Here is a 25,933-nt window from a genome sequence, read left to right as displayed (position 1 = left end):
GCAGGATCTTCTGAGAATAGCAGGTCTTTTTCCTTGTTGCTTCTGGTACTGCTGGGCATGCATCTGAAAAGACAAGAAAAAAAATTTTGTGTCAGAATGGGGGTAAAGAAATAGAAAAGAATTAATAACACTAAATCTAATGGCGATCAAAGCTCCCCAGCAACGGCGCCAAATTTATTACTACTCAAATTACCCTAAGGAGTGAATTACTCTCTCAAATAAGATGATCAATTGTAGTACTTAGGGATCGAATCCACAAGGAGTTAGAGAACCTATTAAATCTAGTAATTTATTAATTCTAAGTGTTTGTTGTTTTATGGTTTTAAAGTAAATAGCAATTCTAATTGAGCAAATGTATTGCTCGACAAACAAGATGATTTGGGGGTGTAACTTATTGGAAAGGTATTAGATGCAGGGTTTCTATCCAAGTGTTGGAGATTATAATCCTATAGATGTATATCAGTTGCATGCATGATATATTAGAGCTCAACCCCTTAGACACAGTGATCAGCGATGGCAATGTTTCACTGGTTAACTAACTATATCTTGGATCTCAACTGTCGTATATTGATCACAAGAAAGTGTCGATCGATGGTCCAATAGGGATATCGATCGATACACCTTTCACAAATATCGATCGATACACCTTTCACAAATATCGATCGATTATCAGAAGACATTATCGATCGATGCTTCTAGTTAAGCCTTAGGCGTAAGTTGATAATGCTCACTAGCGTTCTAGTTCAGCGGTAGCCTTTTTCCAATTGTCTAGTATGACATATTAGGTTCAGGACTGGATGGTCAAGGATGCTAGACTCATGCAGATTCCTAGATTCAATATTCTAGGTAGCTAATCTATAACAAGCATTAAGAACAATCAATCAATGAATACCACAGCTTAGCAATCTATAGTTGGGGCTAATCCTCTAACCTATTTGAACTATGAATCTAACAAGTAAACTACTCAGACATAGCTAAGCAGTTCATGACACAAAATGTAAATAAAAACTGCATAGAATAGAATAGATGAATCAGTGGAGTTCCAATCACAAATCTCTCTATGATCTTCTCTCCTAAAACTCTCTGCTGAAAATAAGAATACAAAGGTGGCTAAAAGCTCTCTTGCCTCTTAACACTTAGGCAAGTATATATCTATTAGGTTAAAAACTCGTCAGGGGTAATCTTGTAATTTGGTGAAGTCTTGGGTTTAAAGTCGGCTGGAACCAAGCCGTGCTTCCGCGTCTCGACATCGAGCGATGGTACAGGATGTACATCGATCGATCTTAATCTTCAATCGTCGAGGCTTCTCTTCTGTATCGATCGACGACACTGGATGTGCATCGATCGATTGTGTCTTCTTCGTATCAACCTTTAATGGCCAGCTCGGATGAAATCTCTTTTAAGCTCCTAAATGCTCCATAATCATCACTTTAGTCCAAGATACTTCTGAAGCTGAAAACATACCTAATAGGATAGAATATATAGTATATAGATGGTAAAATACTTATATACCATGGGTTAAAATGGGTCAAATCCATGGTATATCAGTACTAACGAATCAGCCCCTTCGTACCGTCATGCAGAACACCAATCTGTCGGTTTGACTATTGAAGTGGGCTATCGAGCTCTGTGAGGACGACATTGTGTTCAAAAATCGGACGGCGTCCTCGCCGACTTCCTGATCGAACTCGCACCATAGCTGGAGGAGGACCTAATCCTCCCAAGTCAAAACTTGATTTTAGGTTACTGATTTTGTAATTTATTTTTTATTTAAAGGCCTTTAGATGGCAAGTTGTAATCCAAGAGAGAGATGGGGGTTTCCTCTCCTCCTTCATAATCTAAAAGTGTTCTTGGTTATGAAACTCTAATCCTAGTTACTTCATCTCTCAATCTCTTTTACTCTCAGTCTCTCTACTCCTCATAATCTCCTGTTTCTCAATCACTTGCAGTTTCTTCCATCAGACTCTCTCCTTCATCAGTTCAAGACTCCTGACGCCCTAACATACTTGTTCTTCACTCACACCACCTGAGACTCTGGAAATCTTATATGGTATCAGAGCTTCCAAACTCCTGAAAATCACAAAGCTTCAAATCAAGCACAAGCTCACCCTCATTGTTGTTCAAACCATTGGAGAAGTTTATGTCTTGTTGGTTGTTCAATCTCTTCAATAGGAAGAAGACTGCAACCAAGGCGTGTCCAGAGATTTCCCAAGGTCTATTATCCTTTCATGTTCAGCATGAAGAGATCTCTTGGAGAAAGAAGGTTTTGGAGCTGTTTGGCAAACAAAACTCCAAACCAAATATGTGCAAGCAATTTTCATACTAATTTTGTAATCGATTTTCTATTTAAAGGCATTTAGATGGAAAGTTGTAATCCAAGAGAGAGATGGGGGTTTCCCTTCTTCCTTCATAATCTGAAAGTGTTCTTGGTTATGAGACTCTAATTTTGGTTACTTAATCTCTCAATCTCTTTTACTCTCAGTCTCTCTAATCTCTCTAATCTCCTCATAATCTCATGTTTCTCAATCAGTTGCACTTTCTTCCATCAGACTCTTTCCTTCATCAGTTCAAGACTCCTCACCCCCTAAAGGGCTTGTTGATACCACTTAAATTACCCTATGGAGTGAATTACTCTCTCAAATAAGATGTTCAGTTGCAGTACTTAGGGATCAAATCCACAAGGAGCTAGGGAACCTAACAAATCTAGTCAAGTTATTAATTCTAGGTGTTTGTTGTTTTATGGTTTAAAAGTAAATAGCAACCCTAATTGAGCAAGTCTATTGCTCGACTAACAAGATGATTGGGGGTGTAACTTTATTGGAAGATATTAGATGTACGGTTTCTATTTAGGTGTTGGAGCATATAATCCTATAGATGCCTAACAGTTGTATGCATGATATATTAGAGCTCAACTCCTTAATCACAGTGATCAACGCTGGCAATGTTTCACTGGTTAACTAACTAGATCTTGGATCTCAACTGTCTTCTTTTGATCACAAGAAAGTTTCGATCGATGATCCTATATGATATCGATCGATACACCTTTCGCAAATATCAATCGATTGTCAGAAGACAATATCGATCGATGCTTTTAGCTAAGCCCTAGGCACATGTTGATAATGCTCACTATTCTCCTAGATCAGCGGTTAGCTCTCTCTAGCAGTCCTACCATGACAGATTAGATTCAGGACACGATGATCAAGAATGCTTGACACATGAAAATTCCTAGGTTCATGTCTAGTTAGCAAGGCTAAAACAAGCATTAAAAACAATCTATCAATGAATATCACAACTTAGCAAATCTGTAGTTGGGGCTAATCCCTCTAACCTATTTAAAAATTGAATCTAACAAGTAAACTACTCAGACATAGCTAAGCAATTCATGACACAAAATATAGATAAAAACTGCATAAAATAGAATAGATGAATCAATGGAGTTTCAATCACAAATCTCTCTATGATTTTCTCTCCTAAAACTCTCTCGTCAGGGGTAATCTTGTAATTTGATGATGCCTTGGGTTTAAAGTCGGCTGGAACTAAATCCCGCGTCTCGACATCGATCGATGGTACATGATGTACATCAATCGATTGCTTCTTCTTCGTATCGACCTCTAATGGTCAGCTCGGATGAAATCTCTTTTAAGCTCATAAATGCTCCATAATCATCAATTTACTCCAATATACTTCTGAACCTGAAAACATACCTAATAGAAAAGAATATATAATATATAGATAGTAAAATACTTATATACCATGGATGAAAATGGGTCAAATCCATGGTATATCAACTCCCCCAGACTTACCATTTTGCTTGTCCTCAAGCAAAACAAATAGGCAGTCTCTCTGAAAGAGGTTTGAAAATAGCAGGGACTTACATATTCAAAACATAGAAATCGTAACCTCTACAATTTCGCAAACCACATCTAAAAAGTCCTAATAACAAAAGCACATTATGAAATATCATAGCTTAGCAACCAAATTCAACTAGTCTACAACTCAGAAAACCATGTCTGACATTCCCCTCTATTAACCTCATTTCTTACCGTAAATATAAAAGTGCATGCTTTACCTTCGGAATATCGATCACATGATGCAAGGATTTTCAGACAAGTATCTGGAACTGCAGGTAAAAGTTAGATCCTAATTTCTCTCTCTCTAATTTCTCTCTTGAGTTAAACTCTGCTTCCATTACAGGATCAGTGACCAAGATTGGACAGGCTTCCATGAATCAAGAGTTAATGGTGGTTGCCACCAAGTCCTGTTCACTTCTTTTTGACCTATATCCAAGAATTTTTTGGGAAGCGAGTCTTGAAGATTGTCGCCTCCAAGTCCCGTTCGAATTCTTTTATTGGAATATTTATGAATCAAGCCTTAATGGTTTTAGCCACCAAGTCCTGTTCAGACTCCTCCTAACTAGATCCTAAGTTCTAATTTAGTAATAAATTTCAGATTTTTTTTTTATAATATCACTAACTACTCTAGGGTTGAAATAGAGAGAGGAAATGTGATAAATGAATCTACACAAGGCGTTACCTTCCAGACTTGTCTGAAGAATCTGATCCCATCTATACCAAGCCCCAAGACAAGCGATTATGTCAGGTTTATTGTTGGAGGTCAGCTTTGGTTCCTTCAAATAATCAAGGCAAGTGTGTATAGTTGACAGGTTGATCCACTTTAGCATCTTTAGTACTATCTGCAATCAGTAAATCTAGAATGGTGCTAAAGAGTGGTTAGACATTCAAGTAATAAAATCATAGTTTCTTTCACATAGCTAAGCATAACTTTATTAAATACTTATAAGAATCAGAATAAATAATATCAATAAACCTACCCCCAGACTTAAATTACACTGTCTCAGTGTAACACAGTCGGAGTTATGGTGGAAATAAATCATGAGTACTCAATGTAACAAGTTAGTAAGATAAACCTGACCGGAGTGAGAATCGATCGATGTGCAGCGGTATGCATCGATTGTCATATGTGATTGTAGGTCGATCGATGTCGACGTCTCGTCCACAGTCGATATGTTGGTAATCATCCTACTTGGGTCTTGCAATAAATCTGAAAGAATGAAAACGAAAGGAAATACTAGTAATTAAGAAAACCAATTAAAATTACCTAATAGTGGGTTGCCACCCACTCAGCGCTTTGTTATAATCATTTAGCTTGACTGTGGAGGTGTGTGGCTAGTTAGTGGAAACACAGCTACTTGTTGGGAAACAAGCATCCACCTCATCTCTTCACATTCTGGACCAAGCTGCAATGAAACTTCTTGTGGCCTCATCATTTCTGGTCCATCTTTTGTATTGCATTTGAAATGTTTTGTAGCCTTTCTAGGATGTTTTCAATGGTGAACTGATGCCATCCTATCTTGTCATAGACGTATGCTGATAGCTCGTTCAGTTCCTCATACATCGACTCCATTTTGTTTTGTATCAGCTGTTCGTCTTCTAGTGTAGACGTGGTATCGATCGATGCGACCATATGTCTATTGATCGTTGTTGGTGCAGTACTATCGATCGATTTGGAGCGTGCTCTGTCGATCGATGCTGATATATGGTGTTGAGATGCGAGTTGCCTCTGAATGGCTTTACTTCCTTCTGTAATCACTCTGCTTGGCTATCCAGTCCACTGAGCCTGACGTCGAATGGAAAGTAGATGTCATCACACCGTTTCTCAAGTCGTTGCTCCATGATGTTTATATCTGTGTAAAGCTTTGATGTGATCTGATCAACTTCTGCTGCTGTGTAGGGAAGATGTTCTGTAGGTTTCTTGCCGTCGAGCAATGCCCTGCAGAACCTGTCAATCGATGTTGAGCCTTCTTCCTGAAAATCATGTTGATCATTAAGCTTGCCAATGTTCCTCTGGACATTCATCATCTGTGTAGACAAGGTGTCCAAGTATCGCATGATAGGTGAGGTGAAACGGTCGTCCATATCCTCATAAGTGTGTAACCTATCTTCCATGGCTGCGAACTTGTTGTCGATCGATGTGATGGTGCAGATATCGATCGATGTGGCTGGCTGTGGATCCTTCTTGCAAATGGTGTCCAAATCTTGCAGTAGCAGATCAATTCTCATGCTTAACCAGTCCACGTTGTTGTTGAGAGGGTTTTAGACGTCGTTAATCCTCGTGTTGATGTATGCGATGTCCCATTCATCCTTCTTCTCTGCCAAACTTTCCGGTTCTGCTGGGATCTGGGATGTATGTGGCTTGATGTCGACTGATGTAGCTTTGTTGGCGTCGATCGATGGTGATGTCGTAGCTTATTTCTCAAGGTTGTGCTGCATACTCTTAATCTTTGTCCTCATCTCTGTCATACTTCTGAAAAGCTCACTGTAACCTTTGTCCAAAGGTTGATAAGTGTCATCTACCAATGTCTTGAATTCATCTCCTAGCTTTTCCTGAGCTCCACAAATATCAGTCACCATCTCATTAATCTCATCCTTGGTGTAAATCTTTGGTGCCAGTTTTGTAGGTGTGAAAGAAGTGGCATGTTCTGGATGGCATATGTGACTCTCTTCAAATAGGGATGCTCTCTCCAGAATTTTTCTAATGTTTTCCTTGGTAACAGGGATCATCTCACCAGCTACGCTTCTTGCATATCAAGACTCATCTTTGTAGACACCATATTCGTCCTTCTGTTCCCATATGAACTTTCTGGCTCCATAGATGTCATAAGCCCGATGTCCAAACTCGTAACATCTGTAGATCGATGGTGAAGGTGCCTTGTCGAGCGACGTTGGTGTTACCCTGTCGAACAATGTAGGAGCAACCTTGTCGATCGATGCTTGGCCAACTGGTCGGCACGATTGGTGTGAACCAATTTCTGTTGTGTCGGCACTTGGATATTCGTCTGAAACGGCTGGAATGTTGTCTGGAATGCTGCGTTGCTGCATAAACAAGTTGTCTAGTCCATTGGCTAACTGAAGAATATCTGCTATGTCCTCTCTGGATACTTGTAGAATCCTTCCATCAATAGATCTTGCTTGGCCATCTGAGTCCCTGAAAATACCAAGTTCATCAGGAGTTAGAAAATCGTAATCAATACTCATATTCTTCTTAGTGGATAGAGAAAGTTTAGGTTTAGAATGAGAATCGATCAATGTTGATACTGGAGTATCGATCGAGGGTAAACGTTTGTGTGCTGAACTATGGTTTTTGGATTAAATGCTCCTCCTGGATGTTCCTTCTGATAGGTTTGTGAGAGCATTCATCTTTTCTGCTTCAGTGTCGTGAGAAGTAATATGGAGTGTAAAACTCCTTATATAGGTATTGGTAACCCTACTTGGAATTGAAACATTCCCTTTTTCCTTTTCTAAGGCGGCGGATGTAATATTGATCGATGTACCAGGTGTGTTATCGATCGATGCATAAGATCGTTTTGTTGGATGAGGGTGGGTATCGACCGATGCTGAGTAGACTCTGTCGATCGATGGTGGAGAAGTGTTGTTAGAGGAATGGCTTGAATATTTGTCATCCTGCATAGAAATCTCTATAGCTTTTTACTTCCAGTAATCCTCATCATACTCCTCAGTAAGATCCTCATTGGATGAAGGAATTACATTATCCACTGCAAAACTTTCATGGAATCCACTTTCTGCCCAACTGCCTATTGAATAGTCATCTCGTCCTCTCTTGTTGGGTTGTTGAAAGGCAAAGTCTGGATAACACTGATCTGGTAATGTGAAGTGGTCTAGCGGTTGCTTCCCGTCGAGCGACGTGGGATAGTGTCCATCGGTCGTTGGTGACTCATTGGAAACGATCGATGATGCAGTGTGAATGTCGATCGATTCTGAGTACTCTGTTTCGTACTCTGCTCCACAATGGCATGCTGGAATGTAGCCAAGATCATTTCCAAGCTGAGGTTGACCTGTTGTCTCACAACTCGAACTGGGTCACAGTGGACGTTTGGATCTAGTTTCAGACACAATATGTTGGTGTTTATGTCACATACAGCTCCTACTGTAGCCAGGAAAGCTCTTCCAAGCAGAAGTGAAGAGTTCCAGTTAAGTTTGATGTCCAGGACATGAAAATCTACTAGGACAAGGGCATTACCAATCTGCACCTCAAGATCTCTTATGATGCCTCCTTAGCTTCTTTCTGAAAGGTCCACGAAGGTGAAAGATTCTGATGAGGGCTCTATTTTCAGACCCAGCTGGTCTGCCATAACCTTAGGTAGTATGCTGACTGATGCTCCTGTGTCACAAAGTGCATGGGAAAATCCAATACCCTTCACCACACATGGTATTGCAAACTTCTCAGGATCACTCTTCTTCTTCAATGTGATCATTAATTTCATCCTTTCCCTGACATGATCAAGCATTCTCCTAATGTCCTCCCCAGTCTCCTTAGTCTCTCTAAAGAACATCCACAACCGGTGTGTGAAATAAACTTCATCAAAAGGTTTCTCCACTGGGATTCTGAGGACTCTCTTAGTGAAACCATCCATCTCCTTCTCATTAGCTTCCCTCTTAAGGTGTTTAGGAATCTTCTCCATCCTTTTCCTTAACCTTCTTCCTTCAGTTGCCTTAACAACTTGCATAGGCTCTGGTGCAGTGTCTGAAGGGTTGGTTGTAGGTTTTGGTGGGTTTGCTAAGGCTTTAGGCGGTGGTCTGAGTGTGTTGATTCGGTCACTATCAATAGATGGTAACCACACTCGATAGGTGAGAGGTGCCCGTCGATCGATGGGAGGTGAGGGGGGTCGATCGATATCGGTCTTTCTCTGTCGGTCGATTGCTGGTTCGTGCGGTCGATCGATTTTAACGTAGAAAGGGGAGGGTAGGTGAGGATGTTTTTCTGCGAATTCCTCATGAGTCATGATTCGAACTACACTACACTCCGCAGTCGATTCAACAGATGACGTCGATTGATGTTTAGAGTAATCTGCTGACCAATCTCGTCATGGTCTGTCCAGCGATGTGTATCCATTGACATCGGACGACACCAATGTGACCCGCCGAAACTCATGGAGCTTTCAACTTCGAAGTCTCCTTCTCCAAATTTCTCATGCTTCACCACTTGCCAGAAATCATCATCTAGCATTTACGTGGTGTTTTGCTTTCTCAAGTCATGCCTCTCTAGCCAAGGCTTCTTGCCTATTTACAGTGTCTCCAGTCTGAACCACTTGCATTTCAAACTTCCTCACCTGAGTCCCTAAGGTCTCAATTCTTGTGTTCAGACTGTTGTAGGCGGAATCTAGTTTCCCATTGAAATCGACAGTGAGTTGTTGATGTCCTTCCAGAACTCTGTCAAGCATTGCTTCAATCTTGCTTGCCTGAGTCTGTGGTGGTGGATTCTGGTAGAATGAGTATCCATAGCCTCTGCTGTTGTTGCTGAAAGATTTCTAGAACTGTGAACTTTGGTTACTCCTTTGACCATTGCCATAGAAGTTTATGTTTCCACCCTGGTTTCCAGACCTATGAAATCCAGTACCTCCAATGTAGTTCACATCTTCTTCTCCTTTCATGTCTACAGCCTCTTCTCCTTCAGCTAAGCAGACCTGCTTCCTAAGAAGCTCATGAACCATATCTAACTTTGCTCTAACTTCGTCCATCTGCTCCTTCCCTAGGGATGCAACAAACTTCTTCCTCTTAGCTGAAGGAGAAGAGGCTGTAGACATGGTGTTGCTGCTGTTTGCTAGATTTTCTATCAGTCTCACAACTTCCACCGGATTCCTGGTGTTGAAGTTTCCCTCGCTAGCTGTATCAAGAGCCATCTGATACCTCAAGGCGATACCTCTGAAGAACGTGCTCAGCAGTTGCACTTCGTTGAATCCATGATGTGGACAGTCTCGCTGGAAGAACTTGAATCTTATCCACGCATCTTTGAAAGACTCTCCAGTCTTCTGCGCGAATGTAACAAGTTTGCTCCTCAAGTCTTCAGTGCGTGCCTCATCGAAGAAGTTTCGCAAGAAAGCAATGATGTCGGTCCAGGATGTTAAAGATCTTGTGGGTAGCTGCTTAAGTCAGTGCATCCCTTCTCCAGTCAGAGAATACTTGAAGAGCTTGCACAATAGGTAGTCATCGGGGACTCCATCCATACGAATAGCAACGATAAGATCCTCGAACCTCTCTAGATGGTCTATAGGATGCTCGTGCGGTAACCAAGAGTAGGATATCTGCGACACGAGTGTGTAGTACTGAGGCTTCAGCTCGAAATTCTGCTTTTGAATTTCTGGAAGTCGAATAGCTGATCTGTTGGCGTAGTACTCATCTGGACGATTGTAGTCAGCCAGTGCCCTTGGTTGAGCAGCCTCTTCTACAGGTTGAGCAGCTCATATAGCATCAGTATCAGGGATTACATTCCCTTGAGTGTCTAGTTTCTGACCTGTTGCATTATGTAGATGACCATCCTGGTCATACAGGTTTCCATTCTCGTCATGTATGAGAATAACAATCGCAACCATGTTTCGCGACTGATGATCGATCGATGTACGTGGTGTAGTATTGATCGATGTCGAATGATGTAGATCGGTCGACGATGAAGGTTGGGTGTCGGTCGACGGTTGGGTGCGAGAATCGGTCGATGTGAAAGCTGCTGCGTCGATCGATGTGGAATGTTAGTCTTTTCGAATCGTGTGTTCCAAGTGAGCAGGATCTTCTGAGAATGGCATGTGTTTGTCCTTGTTGGTTCTGGTACTGTTGGGCATGTACCTGAAAAGACAAGAAAAAAATTTGTGTCAGAATGGGGGTAGAGAAAAGAATAAGAATCAACAACACTAAATCTAATGGCGATCAAAGCTCCCCGGCAACGGCGCCAAATTTGATACCACTTAAATTACCGTAAGGAGTGAATTACTCTCTCAAATAAGAGGTTCAGTTGCAGTACTTAAGGATCGAATCCACAAGGAGCTATGGAACCTATTAAATTTAGTCAAGTTATTAATTCTAGGTGTTTGTTGTTTTATGGTTTAAAAGTAAATAGCAATCCTAATTGAGCAAGTCTATTGCTCGACTAACAAGATGATTGGGGGTGTAACTTTATTGGAAGATATTAGATGCATGGTTTCTATTCAGGTGTTGGAGATTATAATCCTATAGATGTCTAACAGTTGTATGCATGGTATATTAGAGCTCAACTCCTTAATCATAGTGATCAGCGATGGCAATGTTTCACTGGTTAACTAACTAGATCTTGGATCTCAATTGTCATCTTTTGATCACAAGAAAGTGTCAATCGATGATCCTATATGATATCGATCGATACACCTTTCGCAAATATCGATCGATTGTCAGAAGACAATATCGATCGATGCTTCTAGCTAAGCCTTAGGCGCAGGCTGATAATGCTCACTAGTCTCCTAGATCAGCGGTTAGCTCTCTCTAGCAGTCCTAGCGTGACAGATTAGATTCAGGACAGGATGATCAAGAATGCTTGACACATGCAAATTCCTAGGTTTATGTTCTAGTTAGCAAGGCTAAAACAAGCATTAAGAACAATCTATCAATGAATATCACAACTTAGCAAATCTATAGTTGGGGCTAATCCCTCTAACCTATTTGAACCCTGAATCTAACAAGTAAACTACTCAGACATAGCTAAGCAATTCATGACACAAAATATAGATAAAAACTGCATAGAATATAATAGATGAATCAATGGAGTTTCAATCACAAATCTCTCTATGATTTTCTCTCCTAATAAGAATACAATGGTGGCCAAAAAACTCTCTCGCCTCCTCACACTTAGGCAAGTATATAACTATTAGGTTAAAAACTCGTCAGGAGTAATCTTGTAATTTGGTGAAGCCTTGGGTTTAAAGTCGGCTGGAACCAAATCGCGCGTCTCGCGTCTCGACATCGATCGATGGTACAGGATGTACATCGATCGATTGCTTTTTCTTCGTATCGACCTCTAATGGTCAGCTCGGATGAATCTCTTTTAAGCTCCTAAATGCTCCATAATCATCACTTTACTCCAAGATACTTCTGAACCTGAAAACATACCAAATAGGATAGAATATATAATATATAGATAGTAAAACACTTATATATCATGAATGAAAATGGGTTAAATCCATGGTATATCACTTGTTCTTCACTCACACAACCTGAGACTCTGAAAATCAGATGATCGAGTCAACGTTTGTTTGTTGGGTTTCACTTGATGATTTTGCTGTGTTTGTGTTTAAACAGGAGGGTTTGGTAATTATCTTTTTGGGATGAGTGATGTTGTTGCTAAACAATCAGCTGAAGCAAATACTCCTCTCAACATAAAGAATCTTCATTTGGTTAGATGATTGGATTTCTCTTTATTGTTAGCTTTCTCGGTCTTTTCTCAGTCGTTCCTCTTCGAAAGGTACATATATGTCCATTATTAAATCTCCGGTCATAAACCATTTTAATACATTTTGTAGCATTAAGTCTTATTATCTAGTGAATTTTTTTGGTTCAGATTATGATAGTGGACTTCAAATTGACATATCCTAGTGGTACTGCAACTGCTCATCACATCAACAGCTTCCACACACCTCAAGATGCCAAGCTCACAAAGTGCGAATCTTTTGATCATGATCCATTCCCATGAATTATATTACGATGATTCTCGTGTTCTGAAAGTTAATCACTTGCAGGAAGCAAGTCAGAGCATTTGGGAAGTTTTTTTCATTGACCGGTGACCATTCTGGAAACAAGAGGAAATAATAGGAAATGAATGTAAAGGAATAAAATTGTAGGAATGAAAAGGAATGGTGGTTCCATCCCAAATTTAACAAAGAATTAAATTGTTCTTTATTTCTCTACAAAAAAAGGAAGGTAGTGAATAAGAAGGAAAAATTATTCCTTATGAATGGTGATTTTTTTAAGGAATGTTAGGGAATGCATTTGTTCCTCGTCGTTTCTTCTAATGGTTCTTTATTTACTTCCAGTGATAACTGTGGTTTTGCTAACTTCCCTAAATTTAGTCTAAAAGCCTATAAAAATAAGTATTCTAACTATTCACAGTCCACATATCGGTGAAATTACAATTTCATCTTAAACTAATTTTTTTATTGTGTATATAAAAACAGGTTCTAATTCGACTTCTCGGCTACATATGTTGGTGTTGGAATGATACGTCCATATCTAATCAATGTGTCACTTCTAGTTAGATCAATACTCTCATAGGGTGTTATGTGGCCTCTCATAGATGCCCAAAAAGGCAAATGGTACTCTCCTGATCTTAGTTCAAGTAGTTTCCAAGGCCTCCAAGGCTATAATATATTACTCTCTCTCTCTCTCTCTCTCTCTCTCTCTCTCTCTCTCTCTCTCTCTCTCTCTCTCTCTCTCTCTCTCTCTCTCTCTCTCTCTCTCTCACACACACACACACACACACACAAGTTTAATTGATTTTTACGAATTACAATCTTGATTCTTGAATATTGGTTGATGCATCAGGTGTTTATAGCCATATAGTTATGATTCTTGGTGATGGTCTCTACAACTTCATCAAAGTCTAGACCGCACTGTCGTTGGTCTATACAAGCAATTCAAGGACAGAGACGCTTTTCCTGTCAACGACCGTTCAACACCAACCACCTTAACCATTTCTTACGACGACAAACGAAGAACAAAGCTTTTCCTTAAATATAGAATCCCATCATGGATCGCTGTAACATGTTACGTAATCATAGCTATTGTCTCCATCGTAACAGTTCCACACATCTTCCCTCACCTCAAATGGTACCACATCTTGACAATGTACATAATCGCTCCAGTCCTAGCCTTTTGCAACGCCTACGGTTGCGGACTCACAGACTAGTCCTTAGCTTCTACTTACGGAAAACTCGCCATTTTCACTATCGGGGCTTGTCTCCACCGCGTCTGATCTTATGCAAGATTTCAAAGTCGGTTACATTCACTAGTGAAGAACCCTAGGATAGGGAGGATCACTTTAGCTGGGTGTTGGATATCATCCGAGAAGGTAAACAGCACTTCTGGAACTGAGATGGATTGAAAGGATCGTCAAGAGATGCGGAATGGCTCTTGATATACCCACGATCTAAGGCTAACCAGATAAGAACAAATGTAGTGTGTTGGTTAACCACCAAACGACACACAAAGATGATTGGCTGACCACCAAATCAACAAGCCGGTTCAAACCGATGAACTAGCTAAAGAACTCTCTCTCTCTCTCAGAGAAGAAACTAAATAAACTCAAAAACATAGACTGATTTTATTCATGGCAGAGTTTACTTATTTATAGTACAATGAGTCAAAGAAAGACTTAAGAGTTTTGTAGAAAACTAGAAACTTAGAAAACATAAACAAAGAGTAAGACTTTTGACTAGAAATAAGTGTGTTGTTGAATGGCTCTTGGATGATCACGACTTTGACTCCTTTTGTTAATATTTCTTGATGCAAATGGGCAGGAGACCATCAGCAAAGGCCTGGTCGAATTTGGTGTAAAATCGACCCAAATTGAATTTGTTATGAATTTTTCTTTGGGCTGAAAAAAGTCCATTTCGCCCAGCAACTAAACCAGCTCCATCTTCAGTGTCACTTAGCTCATTCAGCTCTAAGCTAGTGTCACTTAGCTCACTCAGCTCATCCAGCTCAGATATGTAAGTGTCACTTTGATTCAGCTCGACCAGCTCGACCAGCTCGCCCAAATAAGTGTCACTTCGTCCAGCTCGTCCAAAGTTAGCTTCTGGCTCGACCATGGTTGCTTCATCCGATGGGAAAACCTTGGTTGGGTCGAGTTGTGCACCATCCTGGCCCGGGTCTACGATCCAGGGCACATCATTCCCTCCCTCTTCAAAAAGATTTGTCCTCAAATCTGGAACATTAAAAAGAAAAGGGTTATAAGCAAAGGAATCATAATCGGAACATTGCTCACCTTGAGTTTGGTCCGGTTTTTGAATGGAAGAAGATTCTTCTTGGTTGGCTTGATGACCACGGTATTGTTCTTCATCAGACCCTTCCTGTATTGACACAAAGCTTCCAAGACCAAAGTCATATGCGCCGATATCAAAACCATTCAAAGGACCAGAAAATTCATTCTTGTTCAAAACTTTTTTAGAATTCATTTCAAACTGAAAAATCAATTCAGAACTACCTGCCGTCGGCTTATGGGCATAGTCATCGAAAATTGGCAATAGAACTTCCTTTTCTGGCTCGGTTTCAACGTTCTCATTCTCCAAAGTCACCAACGGTTTCTGATTTTGGCACTTGTTAGCATAATGACCGATCCTATGGCATTTGAAGCACCTGGTAGAATGAGCTTTGCTTGTGGGTTTCACAGCTTTGCTTTTATCAGAAGACAACACATTAGTTTTCAAATCAGAATTTGAAAGAGAAGAAAAATTACTTTGCTGTTTTGGTGCAGAAGAAGTGTTGTTGTTTTCCTTCTTTTTGAGTTGCCGGACAACATGAATCGCCTTATACAACATCTTTTCCAAGCTGGCATAAGTCTGAAGCTCGTTCTGATCAAACACATCACGGTTGCTTCTCTTGGCTTTGGTGAAGGGACGATCACCACTTCTGATCCACTTCTCATCATCATCGAACCTGTTTTGCCTCTTTCTTTGATTTCTTTGTTTCTGCACAAAATCAAACCCATTAGAAGCAAACTGTTTCTTATTTCCAAAAATCATTTGCTCTTTTTCTAACACGGTTTTAAAAGGAAAGTAGACGTCTTGTTGTAGTTTTGCTTTCTTGAGAAGTCCAAACATCCTGAAAACACTTAACAAAAGAGTTAGCAAATAAAAATCCTCACACTCTCAAAGTGTTTAGCTCACGATTTTTAGGTGGTCACTCAGAGTTCTTTCACTGGTTCAAAGGATGATAGGCAGTAAAAAATCAGCAGTCAAAACCCAAAACAAACTTTTGTGGTAAAACAAAAGAGAAAGAAAGATGAAGAGAATTTTGATATGGATCCGCCTTAACTGTCCTAAGGCTGGGTTTCTCTTCAGCCAGCAGGGTTTCTCTTCCACCACTCCCCCTGGATTTCTCTTCAGAAGTGATTCAAGCCAAAACTTTTACTCTTTTTTTGTATTTTGATCGATTTTTTTTTTCTCTTTTTTTTTTTTTTTTTTAATAACTGGCGATCACAAGGGAGTAAAGGAACAGCCCGGATCCAAAAAGAAATAAGAAAAGAAAATCGTGGAGAGATGAGAAGATGAAATGAAAACAAACCAGCCAAAGTGGCTCTGATACCAACTGAAGAACCCTAGGATAGGGAGGATCACTTTAGCTGGGTGTTGGATATGATCCGAGAAGGTAAACGGCACTTCTGGAACTGAGATGGATTGAAAGGATCGTCAAGAGATGCGGAATGGCTCTTGATATACCCACGATCTAAGGCTAACCACCTAAGAACAAATGTAGTGTGTTGGTTAACCACCAAACGACACACAAAGATGATTGGCTGACCACCAAATCAACAAGCCGGTTCAAACCGATGAACTAGCTGAAGAACTCTCTCTTTCTCTCTCAGAGAAGAAACTAAATAAACTCAAAACATAGACTGATTTTATTCATGGCAGAGTTTACTTATTTATAGTACAATGAGTCAAAGAAAGACTTAAGAGTTTTGTAGAAAACTAGAAACTTAGAAAACATAAACAAAGACTAAGAGTTTTGACTAGAAATAAGTGTGTTGTTGAATGGCTCTTGGATGATCACGACTTTGACTCCTTTTGTTGATACTTCTTGATACAAATGGGCAGGAGACCATCAGCAAAGGCCTGGTCGAATTTGGTGTAAAATTGACCCAAATTGAATTTGTTATGAATTTTTCTTTGGGCTGAAAAAGGTCCATTTCGCCCAGCAACTAAACCAGCTCCATCTTCAGTGTCACTTAGCTCATTCAGCTCTAAGCTAGTGTCACTTAGCTCACTCAGCTCATCCAGCTCAGATATGTAAGTGTCACTTTGATTCAGCTCGACCAGCTCGACCAGCTCGCCCAAATAAGTGTCACTTCGTCCAGCTCGTCCAAAGTTAGCTTCTGGCTCGACCATGGTTGCTTCATCCGATGGGAAAACCTTGGTTGGGTCGAGTTGTGCACCATCCTGGCCCGGTTCTACGATCCAGGGCACATCAACTAGCTTCGCCAAGATCAATGTTCTTTAGCCGAGCGATTGGCACCGCTATGGGCTGTGTCATTTCTCCTTGCATCTTCTGGATGTTCTACAAAGCCTTTCCTCACTTTGGTCAAACCGGGACATCATATACCGCACCTTACGCGTTTAGTCTACCGAAACATGTCGATACTCGGGGTAGAAGGGTTCTCTGCTTTGCCCAAACACTGCCTCATGCTCTGTTACATATTCTTTGCAGCAGCAGTGTTTGTGAACGGTTTAAAAGATCTCGTGGGGCCAAATTGGGCTCGGTTTATCCCGCTACTGATGGCTATGGCTATATCGTTTCATATCGGAGGGTACTTCACGATTTATATGTGTGTGGGTCTCTACAACTTCATCAAAGTCCTAGGCCGCACTGTCGTTGGTCTATACAAGCAATTCAAGGACAGAGACGCTTTTCCTGTCAACGACCGTTCAACACCAACCACCATAACCATTTCTTACGACGACAAATGAAGAACAAAGCTTTTCCTTAAAGATAGAATCCCATCATGGATCGCTGTAACAGGTTACGTAATCATAGCTATTGTCTCCATCGTCACAGTTCCACACATCTTCCCTCAGCTCAAATGGTACCACATCTTGACAATGTACATAATCGCTCCAGTCCTAGCCTTTTGCAACGCCTACGGTTGCGGACTCACAGACTGGTCTTTAGCTTCTACTTACGAAAAACTCGCCATTTTCACCATCGGAGCTTGTCTCCACCGCGTCTGATCTTATGCAAGGTTTCAAAATCGGTTACATGACACTAGCTTCGCCGAGATCAATGTTCTTTAGCCGAGCGATTGGCACCGCTATGGGCTGTGTCATTTCTCCTTGCATCTTCTGGATGTTCTACAAAGCCTTTCCTCACTTTGGTCAAACCGGGACAGCATATCCCGGACCTTACGCGTTTAGTCTACCGAAACATGTCAATACTCGGGGTAGAAGGGTTCTCTGCTTTGCCCAAACACTGCCTCATGCTCTGTTACATATTCTTTGCAGCAGCAGTGTTTGTGAACGGTTTAAAAGATCTCATGGGGCCAAATTGGGCTCGGTTTACCCCGCTACCGATGGCTATGGCTATATCGTTTCACATCGGAGGGTACTTCACGATTTATATGTGTGTGGGAAGTCTCATTTTGTTCATATGGAGGAAGCTGAATGGACTAAAAGCTGATGCTTATTCTTCAGCTGTTGCTTCTGGCTTGATTTGTGGTGAAGGCATTTGGACATTACCAAGCTCTGTAGTTGCTTTAGCTGGTGTTAAGCCTCATATCTGCATGAAGTTCTTGTCTCGTGGTACCAATGTTAAGGTTGACTCTTTCTCAACCCCTTCTTAAGTGTGTTTTCCTTTAATTTTGGTTTTTCTATGATTCATTGTCTTGTCTCTCTTAGTTTTAATTGTGTTTTCTAGATGCTCCTCTGTTTTTACGTTTGTGGTTATGTTCATTTTTACTCGACTAATGTATCAAAAGAAAAATGAATTATTGGTTTTCTACTTGCACTTTTCTTCTCCCCTTACTCTTGATACAAAGGGGTACACAATATACAACAAACTAGAGCTGGGATTTTTAACTGAATCTGCCGAACTGAATCGAAATTTTGGTTAGTTCGATGAGAAGTTCGGTTCATTTCAGCAAGTTTATAAAAACAAATTTAGTTTTTGGTTCAGTTTGGTAATCGGTTAGTTCGATTTTTTTAAAAAATTGGTAGCTAAATTTTAAACCGAATTACCCAAAATTTCATACTGAATTAACCAAATTTTGAACCAAGTTTAGCCTAACTAACCAAAATTATCTGTACTTAACCGACTTGACCAAAATTTTAACCGAAATATAATTGAAACCAAAACCTTATGTTAGGTTTCAATATATGTTTTTAAAAATTGAACTATCCGAATACCAAACCAAACCAAGTGAACTTTTTACGATTTAATTCGTAGAAATTTTGATCGAAGCGGACTAGTTGAAAACCGAACTACCTGAACCGAATTACCTAAACTACCCGGGGGCTAACACAAACCCACCTGAACTAAACCCAAATTCCTTAAAATGAAATTAATCCGAACTTATATTTAAACCGTACGGTTTGATTATTATAAATTTGCTGTTGACAAAAAGATTATTTTTAAGTGTGTAAAAGCAAAGTAAAATTAATTATTTTGTGTAATTAAACTTAACAAACAAAAATATTGTTTAAAATATATATAGGTATTTTTTTTAGTATTATTAAATTACATTGGGCAATTTTCAAAACACTAAAATGGAATTTTTTTAACAAAAGAGCACACAAAGAGGAAAATGATCAAATAGGTTTCATTAAAGGAATAAAAGACCCTTTTATATTTATTATATATATATATAAATAGAAATAGTTATTTTTAAAAAGTATTTTTTTTCTATTTTCAAAAAAATACGTTTTTCAATAATGATAAAACTCTATATTGCTATCATAAAGAATTTTTCAACCAGAATTGTATCCACGTGGGTTTTCTTGTATACTTGTAATTAATTTTGATTATATGAACATGTTTAAGGAATATTATTACATGAGTTATGATAGTCATGTAAATTTAATAGCTTAAAACAGTTTTCAAATCTTAAAAACTACAACCATCAATATATAAGGATTTTCGAAGAATTCCCTTAAGCTTTACATTAATTCCGACTGATGTCTCTCCCACCGGAAGCAACTATCTTTTGGGGGTGGATTTACATTCTCCTTCAAGGCCCAGTAGACAATAAATTAGGCCCATTTTACTATGAAGCCCTAGCTTCTTCCTTGTATAAATAAAGAGATACCTCTCTTTATGAAAGGATCTCTTCTTCTCCATTTTAGACTTAGAATTTTTACAAAGAATTTATAGATTTAGATTTATTTGATCACTCTTGTAATACAATCTTTGATCTATAAATTCTTTTTGATGTTCATTTCTCATTTGATTCTTTGATGATTTCTCCTAAACCTCAAGAATCTAATCTTTTATTTTTAGATTCTTTTATTGTATTGATTCAACAAACATTTCAACATAAACACCATTTTTGGAACAAACAGTTAGCACTAGAAGGAGGGGGCAAGGAGAACTATCTTTAAAGCATATCAACCTTGGGAAAATCCTAGATCTAACTTCATCTCAAGCTAAAAGATGAAGCTTTCATAAAGCTTTGTTTTTGTTGGGGATGGGACTATCATCAAGCACTTCGTCGGCAGTTTGATCGAGTATTGAAATCATCTTTGAAAAAGATAAGTTTCACAATCTCACCTCATTATTAAAATTCGATTCATAATCTTGGCATAATAAGATACATACGTTTATCTTTGAAAAGGAATGGAAATAATATAAAAAAAAATTATTTCTGACTTTAGGAGTCGTGACCGACGACGACTCTGAAAAAGAGGGAATCGAACACAGACGACGTCGATGGGGCTGTCGCTGCTTTCCCGCATCGGTCGAGTTCGTCGAGTTCCGTTCGATCTCCGCCAACGACGAGCCAGCCTGTGGCGGAAGGAGAAAAGAGAGAGGTCGTTCACTACCTCAACGGCAGTCGTGAACTCGAAAGTTCTCAGCTTTGGAGCTCGCGACGGAGAACCGAGATCTCAACTCAGTTCACTACCTCTCCTCTCACCAACAAAACCGCTTGGACGCCATTGATAGACAGATCAACAGCTCTGAGATTCCTCAGGAGTTTCTCTGAACGTGTTGAAGGAGATGAAGAGAGACGCCGCGAGAATTCTCGATTTAGAATCAAGCACGCGTCTTGTTCGACGAATTGATTCAGAGAGCTTCTATCATCACCTGAGCAGTTTGTTTCTGCGACCAAGATCAAGTATTTGCTCGTTTTGTTACTCCTCGCAAACCTCAGGTTACAGATTCCACACTTGAGGCAAAGAAGCTCACCGACCACGATAGGGAGAAGATGAGTCTCGTAAAGCTTGCTACTTTGATTGCATCACGGCACTACCTGCAACCACTTCAACCTGAGACATGTTCTTCAAGAAGCTCTCATGGCTGAGCTCCACCATGACCGGTGACTTCTCCTGTTTACAAGTCACCTCCTCTGCTCAACATCTCTGCTCCAGTCTGAATGACTGTTGTTTCTGGAATCTCACTGTCGTGTTCCTCCCTGCGACTCCCCTGTCACTCAAGCTCCACCTTTGTTTGTTGGAATCTCTTGCTTCTCTTTGCTGGCTTGTTCTGTGATACACAGAGCCCATCACCGAACAAGATAATGCTGACCTGCCCAATGATGAATCTCAGCAAACATGGTGATTCTCCTCATCAAAGCTCAAGACTTGATCCAGGCAAGAACCATCTCATCACAAGAGCTCGTCCTCTCATCATTTTGTTTGCAAAGACTCCTAACGGAAAGAGAGCACAAGCCTGCCGCAACCGTGGCAAGAGCTCATCAAAAGATCGTTTCTGAAACAGTTCGATCTCTACTGTCGCTTGATCTCTACCTCAGACGCTTGTTTCTTCTTCAGGCCAAAGATGCTCTGATCTCGTTAAGCTTGGACCTCGGCAAAGGCATCTCGTCAAAACCATTCTCGGCAGTCCATGCGTTTCGTTCTCGTCGGAGCTCAATACTTGGCCTCGGCTATCTCGTTATCCTCAGTCCTCACATGTCGCATCAACATCAGTAGCGGCACAGAGCATGCTTGTTCTTCAGCTCAGCAGCGACGTTGCCACTGCATAGACATAGCTCAACCTCAGTGAAAGCGGCGAGCAACTAATCATGGCAATTTGATTGTGACGGTTCTTTCATGGCAAAACTCGTGGAGAACTTCTCACACTGGACTCGAAGGCAATAACCAAGCAGAAACGACATCATGATCTTGAGGACACGACCAACAGCCTATCATCTCGTCGCAAACTTCCATATGCTTGCCACAATGAGCACAAGCTTCTCGTTAAGAAGGAACAGCACTTGAGATATGACCTAATCGTCGGATCATCTCTCCAAGAAGCCTTCTCGTCATGGTCATCTCGACGTAACAACGAAGCCTCTCTCGGCAACAAAGGCTGTTCATCACAAGCTTGCCATCTCGGTTGTGTTTCACTGCACTGGCCACGTTCTCTATTTTTCTTCTACTCCTTTAGGAGACTGAATCAGAGCTTGGAGCTGTTATAAAAAAAAAAGAGAAGAAAAAAAACTTTCATCTCCAACAACTCATGACCACTGGCCACTCATCATCAAAGACATGTGACATGCTCGGATCAGTCTCTTGTCATTGCGCCACAAATGACAAGTCCAGATTCTGATTCTCATGAAGAGCTTACCACAAGCCGTACAAGCGGCACAAGCCAACAACTTGCTCGGCGCACACGATCTCAACACGAGACTTCGGATCGGCAATAGTTCGGTAAACTTATTTTTTACTAGGCACGAGTTTAAATTCAACTTGCGTTTTATTAGGCACAAATTTGCATTAGACTCACTTATTGTTAGACACGAGTTTACAAAAACTCATCTTTGACTAGGCATGAGTTTACAGAAACTCTCCTTCTACTAGGCATGAGTTCTCAGTAAATTCGCCTCTATCTCAGCATGAGTGAAGTAAACTCTTCTTTCACTAAGCACGAGTTTAAAGCAAACTCGCCTTTTACTAGGCACAAGTTCGAAGTAAACTCGCCTAAACCATCATAGGTATGAATGTGTCTAGTTTATTGTCTAATAAACCCTATTCGTAAAATTCACAGAGATCGACTTCATCTCTCTCTACGAACTTGGGGGACTTAATGTTGGGGTGGATTTACATTCTCTCTCAAGGCCCAGTAGACAATAAATTAGGCCCATTTTACTATGAAGCCCTAGCTTCTTCCTTGTATAAATAAAGAGATACCTCTCTTTATGAAAGGATCTCTTCTTCTCTATTTTAGACCTAGAACACTTTTTACAAAGAGTTTATAGATTTAGATTTATTTGATCACTCTTGTAATACAATCTTTGATCTATAAATTCTTTTTGATGTTCATTTCTCATTTGATTCTTTGAAGATTTCTCTTAAACCTCAAGAATCTAATCTCTTATTTTTAGATTCTTTTATTGTATTGATTCAACAAACATTTCAACATAAACACCATTTTTGGATCAAACACTATCTTTGATTGGATAATTTTGCTTCTGCTTGAGACGTCAGTCCTTAGTGGGGTGGAAGATCTCCGAATTGTAATTATGCCGGAGACGTGGAGGCATTCCGTTTGGATGGTCGACAAAGTTGAAGATGAGTGATGAAGGCGAACATAAAGGAGTAGCTTCAACAAGTATCAGAGTTATGTTGAGAATCCAAGCTTAGTTGTGACATATAAGACAAAGATGCATGACAGGTTCGTGTTCATGCACGTGTTATGTAACTTGTCTAGTGATCACTAGACACGTGGAGATGAAGATCATGCACTTGCTGACCTGATTAAAAATGGGTTTTTGGTTTTAAGTGTCAAACTGCGTCTTTGTTGCATCTCAATTACTTAAGTTTGTTACCCGTATTTTTCCCCATTAGACTGTTATAAAACAAGGTGACAAAAAACGTGAGTATAATTTTTTGAAGAAATAGTACCGAACTGTTTGAGATTAAAATATTCTAAATAGTTTTTTTGTGAATTAATATTTTTAAATAGGTGAGTCGTCAATAAACTAGCACATGTTTTTTTTTTCATTCAATATATTCATTCAAAGGTGAGATCTAAGTTTTAAGAACTAGCACATGTAATGTAATAAAATTTGATAAAACTTTCTTCTTTTCAAAAACAAAAAAAAGTTTTCATAAAGAAGGTGGCCGGTGGCCTTGGCTACCGTTACCACTTTTTTTTTTCTTTTTGTTATAAATACTATCAATTATGATTGATTAGGTTTTTCGCTTGTTGTCGGATTTAGTCTTCGCTTTGGCGACTTCGGTTCCGCTTGTCGAAAATTTTCTTCGCTTCGCAATTTTTTTGTTGTGTATTTTCAAGCCAATCCTTTTCTTCATGTTTTCATATTTTATCTCTAATTTGCTTGATTCTCTTCTCCCGTGCAAAATTAAATTTTTTCATTCCGGTTTTTTTATTAGCTCTCTTTTGATCTTTGAGTGCTAGATCTCCTCCATGGGAATGGGAGAGTAATCATCTTCTTCCTGTTGAAATAAGTTGGGAAGTTTCTCCTTCTTGGTTGAGAATCTTAGTTAATAGATGAGACATACCGATTGAAAGCAGATTTAGCAAAGTTGGGGTTTTATATGAAACGTCCTAACATATGATTTGTTCTTTTGATTGGTCAAGACCATCTCGAGCTTAATGATCGAGGATCATTCTGAGCTCAAAGAAGAAGGCCGGCGAACACTGCATGTGGGTTTCAAGACGGATTCGAAAGAGGCGGCAAAACGTCATGCGTCATCTCCAAATAGACGACTGGAGAGATGATCGGAAAATTGATCCGAGCGCCGGTGAGCAGGTGTAGACATTTCGGGAATCTTCTCACCACTCAAAGACAAGCCTTTTTTTTTAACACGTGTTCTACACGTGCTTTTTCTTGTATTAATCTTATCTTTAGATTTGTATTGGGCTTTTATGTGTTGGAAACGGTTTTCGAATTCTTTGTGATGTTTAAGCTTTATAAAAAGCAATGTTGACAAAAAAAAGCACATGTAATGTAATGACAAATCCAAAGAAATATTTTAAAACTCCTAAATATCTGGACATGTGCCTGTTGACATAAACTTAAAGTTATCCTAATGAAGTTAGGATTAAGAGAAGAGGAAATATGTGATTCCTAATGAGTTTAGGAAAATAAGATTTATATACAAGGAGATACCATGATGTGGTATAACTTATGAGTTGTGAGAAAGCTTTAGTTTTGTATAAGTTTTTAAAGCAATAAGAAGAAGAGTTTTGATATCAATCTAAGAGTTCGATTTCAATAATTGGTATTAGAGCATTCTTTATTGGAATCGAAACAAGACGAACCTGTGATAAGAAAAGACGACAAACATGGGAGATTTAGCTGTAGTTGCTAAATCACCGAAGGAGGGCAGTCCTTCGATCAAGTGTCCAATGCTCAACACCACCAACTATACGGTGTGGAGCATGCGCATGAAAGTTTTGCTGAAAGTGCATAAAGTCTGGGAGACTATAGAACCTGGAACAGACGATGGAGATAAGAGCGACATGGCACGAGCACTCCTGTTCCAGTCAATACCAGAAACCCTAATTATTCAAGTAGGTAATCTTGAAACTTCGAAAGAAGTATGGGAAGAAATAAAGACCAGACATGTGGGAGCAGCCAGGGTCAGAGAAGCAAGGTTACAAACTCTGATGGATGACTTCAATAGATTGAAGATGAAAGATACAGATACGATTGATGAGTTCTCAGGAAATCTCTCCGAACTATCATCAAAGTCATCACAATTAGGAGAAGAAATTGAAGAACCCAAACTCGTGAAGAAGTTTCTGAGTAGTCTTCCAAGAAAGAAATATATCCATATCATCGCTGCACTCGAACAAGTACTCAATCTCAATACAACAACCTTCGAAGATATCGTTGGTAGGATGAAAGCTTATGAAGAGAGAATTCAAGAAGATGATACACAGGAAGATCAAGGAAAACTTATGTACGCTAATATGGAGTCTCAAAATCATCAAGAAAGTTATGGCAGAGGCAGAGGACAAGGAGGAAGGTATAATAACAGAGGAAGAGGACGAGGTCGTTACAATGGCCGTGGAAATTGGAGACAAGGAGGAGATTGGAGACAAGGAAGAGACATGTCTCGGGTAGTATGTTTTCGGTGCGACAAAACTGGACACTATGTAAACGACTGTTTTGATCTAAAGCTTAAGCTCCAAGAAACACAAGAAACTGATAATGAAAGCACAAGGGAAGCAGAGGATTTGATGATGCATGAAGTTGTGTTCCT

General features: G+C 39.8%; 1 long non-coding RNA gene, 1 other non-coding gene and 1 pseudogene across 2 annotated transcripts; all 3 read left to right on the top strand.

Annotated features, from left to right (window-relative positions):
- Positions 1–9,773: 9,773 nt before the first annotated feature.
- LOC125575984 lies at positions 9,774–9,881 on the top strand. The gene has a single exon (XR_007314524.1). It is a non-coding gene; the product is annotated as a small nucleolar RNA R71 (small nucleolar RNA).
- A 2,126-nt stretch (positions 9,882–12,007) lies between these two features.
- Positions 12,008–18,387, top strand: LOC125609950 (annotated as a pseudogene).
- A 1,566-nt stretch (positions 18,388–19,953) lies between these two features.
- On the top strand, positions 19,954–24,711 carry LOC111206522. The gene is made up of 2 exons (XR_007314347.1): positions 19,954–22,408; positions 23,186–24,711. It is a non-coding gene; the product is annotated as an uncharacterized LOC111206522 (long non-coding RNA).
- The last annotated feature ends 1,222 nt before the right edge of the window (positions 24,712–25,933 follow it).

The sequence above is a fragment of the Brassica napus genome, chromosome A6 (genome assembly GCF_020379485.1).
Source record: "Brassica napus cultivar Da-Ae chromosome A6, Da-Ae, whole genome shotgun sequence".
In the NCBI taxonomy this organism is placed as follows: Eukaryota; Viridiplantae; Streptophyta; class Magnoliopsida; order Brassicales; family Brassicaceae; genus Brassica; species Brassica napus.
This window is presented reverse-complemented; position numbering and strand designations above follow the sequence as displayed.